General features: G+C 56.4%; 1 protein-coding gene and 1 long non-coding RNA gene across 2 annotated transcripts in view; one reads left to right on the top strand and one right to left on the bottom strand.

Moving 5' to 3' along the window:
* Nucleotides 1-972: 972 nt before the first annotated feature.
* Nucleotides 973-3207, bottom strand: LOC115947361 (uncharacterized). The gene is made up of 4 exons (XR_004550379.1): nt 3126-3207; nt 2753-2886; nt 1774-1989; nt 973-1045 (listed from the first exon to the last, which is right to left on the bottom strand). It is a non-coding gene; the product is annotated as an uncharacterized lncRNA (long non-coding RNA).
* A 529-nt stretch (nt 3208-3736) lies between these two features.
* GATAD2A (GATA zinc finger domain containing 2A) overlaps nt 3737-6084 on the top strand; it is a 48506-nt gene continuing 46158 nt past the window's right edge. Inside the window, exon 1 of the mRNA XM_034070648.1 lies at nt 3737-3808. The gene's annotated coding sequence lies outside the window, so the exon portion shown is untranslated. The remainder of the gene's footprint in view (nt 3809-6084) is intronic.

Here is a 6084-nt window from a genome sequence, read left to right as displayed (position 1 = left end):
TCTAGAACCAAACCTGAAGTCTTTTATGAACTTGTAAAACAAAGAGGTTCTTCTTCTAAAGATGGAATGGAGAGAACTGAACAGTTTGTTCTCTAGTATTTTTAAATGAGTAGCAAGAACTTCCACAGAAGCATTGATTGCTGTTGTGTAGATAGTGTGAAATCTGGGCTATGGATAGAGAATGCAGTTTGGAGAAGTGGTTGCCTCTTGTATTGCTGTTTCCTACACTGTGAACACCCAAAAGGCCCCTGCACACAGGACACTTCATCCCCTGCCATCCCCTCCAGGCCTTCCCTGAGCCCCCATGAGCTAAAGCTGACAGTGATAAAAGGTTAGGGCCTGGTTGCTGTGCTGCCTGTGCACATGTGGGGTGAGCAGAGTGTGTTCGTGTGCTGCCTGTGCACACGTAGGGTGAGCACAATGTGTTCTCTGTTACTTCACTGCTTTCATTTAATGCAGTTTTCCCAACTTCTCCAGAAATCCCACCAGCAGGAGCTCAATGATGGCCCATTTTACCTTGGCTATTACTGACCTCTGCCCACCAGGCACCGAGTAAACCCATTTGCATCCCATACAACAGTGAGAGGGGAACGGTGCCAGTGGCTTGGGCTGTACACACCACTCAGAGAAGTGGGGCTGTAGCGGCCCTTGTGTGTGCTCTCTATTGTCTGTCCCTGCAAGTGTCTTTAATTGTTCCCTGCAGTGATGCTCTCACTGTTGTGTCAGGCTTGTACAACGTGTGGCTCAGTGTTTGTAGTTCTCCAGCAGGAGCAGGATGTGCACATCCCACCAGTGCTGCTTCCTGAAGCTGTACCCACATTAACTCCTGGCCTAGGAGACACCCAGCACCTTCCCTTTACCCTTTGGGTTCTCTTGGCTTCTGGAGTAGAAGAGTTTTGAAATAAAGCTTAAACTTACTTCTTCCAGTGCTCTGTAGAACAGATTCCTTCAGCTGCAGCACAGCACCAGCCTGGCCTTGGAAGCTGTCGCACACAGGGAGCAGGGATGGATCCTGCTGGACCTGGGGTCAGGGTGAGGGCTCCTGCTGCAACAAGAACCAGAATTCCAGCTGATTCTCGCTGGAGGGGCCTGGGATACAACAAGGATTTTGTGGATCTGTTAAACACCCAGAATGTTGGTTCCTTGGCTTGGGACAGGTGGTTTGCACTGCATAGTGCAGTCAAGGAGGATGCTGACCGTATTATCTTCACAAATGGGATCTGCTTTAATGGGACATTGCCCTGTGTGTCTTTTATCCCTATTTTACCTTTTTGAGCTTCAATTTAAAAGGAAGAAGGAAACGGAAGCCACTTGTCTGCAGGTAAAACTCAGCAAAACCGAAACATCTGAAGAGTTACCTGCAGCCAGTCCCATCCTCTGAGCTGCTGCATTCCTCCCTCGAGTGTCGCTGCAGAAGCTCAGTAAGTTACTCTGTGAAAACTTGGAACCCAAATGGCAGTTTCCTTTCTGGTGGGAATCACTATTTCCAGCTCTATCAGCTCTGCTGCTGCCCCAGGCTACTCACCCTGCTGGGGGGGAATGGTATTTGGCAGAAACTATGCTATCATAACAGTCCTCCTCTCAGTCCTGCCCTGTTCATCTGCTGCTGGAGCTCACTCTGGCATCTCCTCTGAAGCAGCAGCTCAGAGGATGCACCTGATGGCAAAACTGCACGTGAAACACATCTGACGACACATTAGCAAAGAGATACAGGTGGTACTTGTCTAATAAATAGATCTGGAGCCACAACCAGAGGAGGTGGTTGTATCTCACCTTTTAGAAGCTTGTCACAAGCTGCCAAAGCCCAGTGAAGATGCCAGGCTGCAGCACGGCGAGTGGCTGGAAGTTCTCTTTTGTCAAGCTCTCAGCTTATCCCACATAACCACTTAATTTGAACCATAAAAGAGAAAGCACATCTTTCTGTGCGTGCCAGGACCACTGGATGCTCTCTCAGCAGATGGCAAAGTTTGCTGGCACCTCCGGAAAAACCTGGACAAACAGGACAAGAAGAGCTATGAAGACATTGCTGGGAATAACTTTCCCTTGTAGGTAAGAAAGCTCATGTTGTGCTGGACCTGTTCTGAAGCTCTCCTGATGCCACAGTAAGGGGGACAAGTGGATGTGCACGCTCTCCTGTGTGGATTAAAGCACCCTTTCAGAAGGATGGAGCCCTGGTTAGTGAACCAGCAAGTTTTGAATAGCCTGAAATGAAGCCAGAAGCTTTGGGAGAGGTCACTAACCAGTTACAACACGTTGGGAGCTGTTAACCCTTCGTTGTAGTGAAAATTAGCTTTTACGAAGGGTGGAGGAAAACACTTTAAACCAAGAAAATCTGGGTTCAGTTGTGCACAGGAGAGGGAGCACAAAGCTGCTAACAGGAACTGTGGATCTTTAGAGTGGAAACCTGAGTTTGTGGCACTTTCCTGACCAGAGGCTGAATCCACTCCAGTGCTGGAGAGGGAGGGATGAGACCTGGATTCCAGCTCTGCTTCTGCCGCTGCTTCTTGCTGCCTCTACTCTGTGCCTTCTGCCTTCCCTACCCTCAGGAGATGGGACCTGTACCGAGTTTTGCTTATTGTGAAGGAAACCAACGAGCATTATCTCACTTGTTTGAAACAAGCACCTGATACGAAGCCACATCTCCTCCTTCAACACGCTGTAAATGAACAATAACTGATGGCAGGCTGGTGCTGGCATTACAAAGCGCAGCTCCTGTTGCTTTATTTACCCTCCATTCTAATGTTGTTTTTACCAAGATCCTGGGTTTTTCCCTTCGAAGAACACGCTTCTGAAAACGCTGCACCAGGAGCGCTGAGCCGGCTGTTGGCGATGGCAGGGTGCTCGGAACACGGCTCTAGTCCAAAACACCGTTGGGCTGGGGCTGTCCTGGGGGGGGGAAAGCGCATTGATTAGTCCCTTTGTTCTGATCCCGGCATTGCCTTCACCGGGTGCCTCCAGCTCACGCTGAGCAGGGGGCAGACCCACAGCAGCACTAAGGGCTCCGAGGCCCCCGGCCCGGCCTCGCTCGCCTCTCCTTCCCCTTCCTCCCCGGCCCCTATCGGAGGCCCCAGCGCGGCCTGCGCGGGCGGATAAGGGCGGCGGTGGCCGCGGCCCCTCCCCATCACCTCAGGCGGCCTCGGCGCGGCGCCGGGCGGGGGAGCGCTGCCCGCCGCGGTGCCCGGGTCAGCGGCACCTCACGGCCCTGCCCGGCCGCTGGACACGCCCCCTTCCCTCAGCGCCGCGACGCTCATTGGCTGCCGTCGCCCCGCCCACAGAGCGCCGCGCGCGCTCATTGGGCAGACAGAGCGTCAGTCAAGGGGACGGCCACGCCTCTTTCCCCCGCATCCCCTAAGCCGTGGGCGGGGCGAAGGCGGGTCGTGGCTGCGATTGGCTAACGCCGTGCGCAATCCGGCTTGTCATTGGACGGCGCAGCCGCCCCTCAATTACAAATAAACCCCGCCCCTGCCCGAGGGCGCGCGCGTTAGTCCTAAATCTGCCTGGCAACCGCGGGGGGGGGGGGGGAGGGGGGAGAGGAGCGTCCCGGGGGGGGGGGCGGGGGGGGGGGGGGGGGAGGGGGTGACGGTTGGTGGCGCGCGCGCCCCCGAGAGCCCCCGCGCCGGGTGGTATGGGGGGCGGGGGGGGGGGGGAGCGAGGCGGGGTCTCCGTGCGCGCGCAGCCCCCCCCTCCCCTCCCCTCCCTCCTCCTGTCAGTGGCCACCTGAGGGAGCCGCCTCCCCTCCCCCCCACGGCCCCAGTCCGGCCCGGGCCCCGCTGAGGAGGAGGAGGCGGCTCCGAGGGGGCTGCGGACAGTGAGTGCGGCCCCCCCGTGGGGCGGGGCGGGGGGGGCACCCCTGGGGGGGGGGGGGTGAGGGGTAGGGGTCGGTGCGCTGAGGTGGGGGGGGCGGTGTGGGGGCTGTGGGGTACGGCTGCCCCCTCCCCTCCTCCCCCCCCCCCCCCTCCGGGGACACGCGGGTGTGGGGCCGGGGGGGGGGGGGCACCGGTGGGGAAGGGGAAGGCAATGGGGGGCGAGGAGAGGGGGGGGGAAGTGGCCGGGAGGGTGAGGGGGTGCCGGGGAGGAGCCAGGAGTGCATCCTGGGAGCTGCCCGGCCCGCACCGCCACCGGAGCGAGTCCCGGGGCCGCGGGGGGAGGGGCCGTGGGGGAGGGGAGGACCGGTACTAAAGATGGGGCATCCGGTACGGGACGTGGGGCGCAGCACGGGGGTACCCGGGGCTCCCTCACCGCCTTGGGGCCAGCGGGGACCGGCCCGAGCGAGTCCTGCCACGGGGCAACGGGGGGGGGGGGAACGGGGGCAGGGACAAGAACCCGGCCGTGGGGGCAGGGAGCGGGGCTCAGGGCAGGACGTAAGATGGAGGTGCTGGGGCCGGGCCGGGCTCCACCGGTGCTGCTGGGGGGGGGGGTTCGGTTTGTACGAGCTCCATTGCTAATAAAGTTGTGTCCTGTCTGTGGTCTAACACCTTCTGCTCCCCCCGGCCCCGGCAGAAGCCATGGAGGGGCTGCTGGAGCATCTCATTCATTCCTAATGCTCCGTCTTCCGCGTTCCCCCACTCCTGTCTTTGTGACAAGTGCGGTGAGAGGCTCCGGGAGGATGCTCACAGGCTGCGGGTGCTGTGCTAGGGGCTGTAGGTAACAGAATAGGGTCAGTTTAAGTGCTTGGGAGCAATGAACGTGGCAAATTCTGACTCTTTGCAGCATTTAGGAGCAGGTTCCAAACAAGAACAAGGTAGAAGGGAAGGAAAAGCTTCTCTTTTTGCTCTCAGTTGGGAAGGACCCTTAAGTATAAGTCCTGAGCAACTCAGACATCAGTGGTATGAACTAAGCTGCATGCGCCTTGTGTGAAGTGCTAAAGTGCTCCTGAGTGCACCAAACACAAAGTTTAAAGGGGGAAAAAAGTGTATTTTTAAGGGGCAGTTTTAAGATTGAGCTTCTCCATGGTCCAGGTGACTCCTTTTCCCCAGGCTTCCTCAAGAGTTTCATGGCACATCTTACATGAGCCCAATCTTGTTCCAGCAGCGACTGCATCTCCCAGGGAGTAAAGCAGCTGATGGCTCCGCACACATCAAGCTGACAGTGCCTCTGTGTGCCCGTGCCCTCCATCCTGCTGCCTACCTGAGGCAGGCAAGATGCTGCCGCCTGGTTCGTGTCTCCCACTTGGCTTCACTTTAAACATCCTCATTCCCTGTTACCATGAGCAGTTTCAGAGGGTCTTGCAGGAAGAAACTTGTCCACAAGCAACCAGCTGGGGGCTTATGAATCCAAACTGTTCCAGAAAGGACACAAACTCACTAGCTTTGCATTGGAAAGCTACTTGGAGAATGGGAATTAGCTTTCATCCAAAGTTTACCCAGTTTCTGGCTTGAAGGAGTCTCTAAGAGGCTACTGAAGTTAACCTCACTGCAGCACAAAAGAAGAGGCAGGTAGAACTGAATGTCTCTTATCTCGATAGGAGTTCAGCTCTTTGAGCCAAAGGGAGATCAGACACTTCCCACCCTGGAATCTTCATTGCATTTAGGGAGCCTGCTGCGTCTGGTTGGTGTTCCAAAGGCAGGTAGGGAATGGAATAGTGGAGATGGATTCAGTGGGTCACAGCCATGTCACAAACCCACTCTAAGGATAGCCTTTTTGAGGCTAATTCCCTTTCCTTTGGAGCAAGGTGGTGGGTATAGTTTAGGAAGCACTGGAGTCATCGAGCTGCTGTTCCGTGGGTGTTCAGGTAGGGCTGGCTGCTGAGGAGCATCCAAGAGCATCTTGGAGGCCAGTGGTCCTACCTGCTTGGTTGGTTACATACAGAGATGCCCTGAGTTACTTTCAGAATAGGATAATAAATACTTTTATCCAATAAATCCCATTGACCCGTGTTGTGAGGGATGCTCTGTGGAGTATCCTGCGAGCTTCCCTAGGAACAGCTATCTGGACATGCTGCCGCCACGTGTGAGCTGCTGTGTTGGATGGTACTTCCATTTTACAGCAGGTTCCTTGCATGGGCCATGCCATCAGTTCATCCTTCAGCTTCCCTGGCTTGGGACAGATCTGGGCCTTGCTGGGAGCAGGAATCAGGGTGTTAGT

This window comes from Melopsittacus undulatus, chromosome 19, assembly GCF_012275295.1.
Source record: "Melopsittacus undulatus isolate bMelUnd1 chromosome 19, bMelUnd1.mat.Z, whole genome shotgun sequence".
In the NCBI taxonomy this organism is placed as follows: Eukaryota; Metazoa; Chordata; class Aves; order Psittaciformes; family Psittaculidae; genus Melopsittacus; species Melopsittacus undulatus.
The sequence above is the reverse complement of the archived record's forward strand: the minus strand, read 5'-3'. Positions and strand labels throughout refer to the sequence as shown.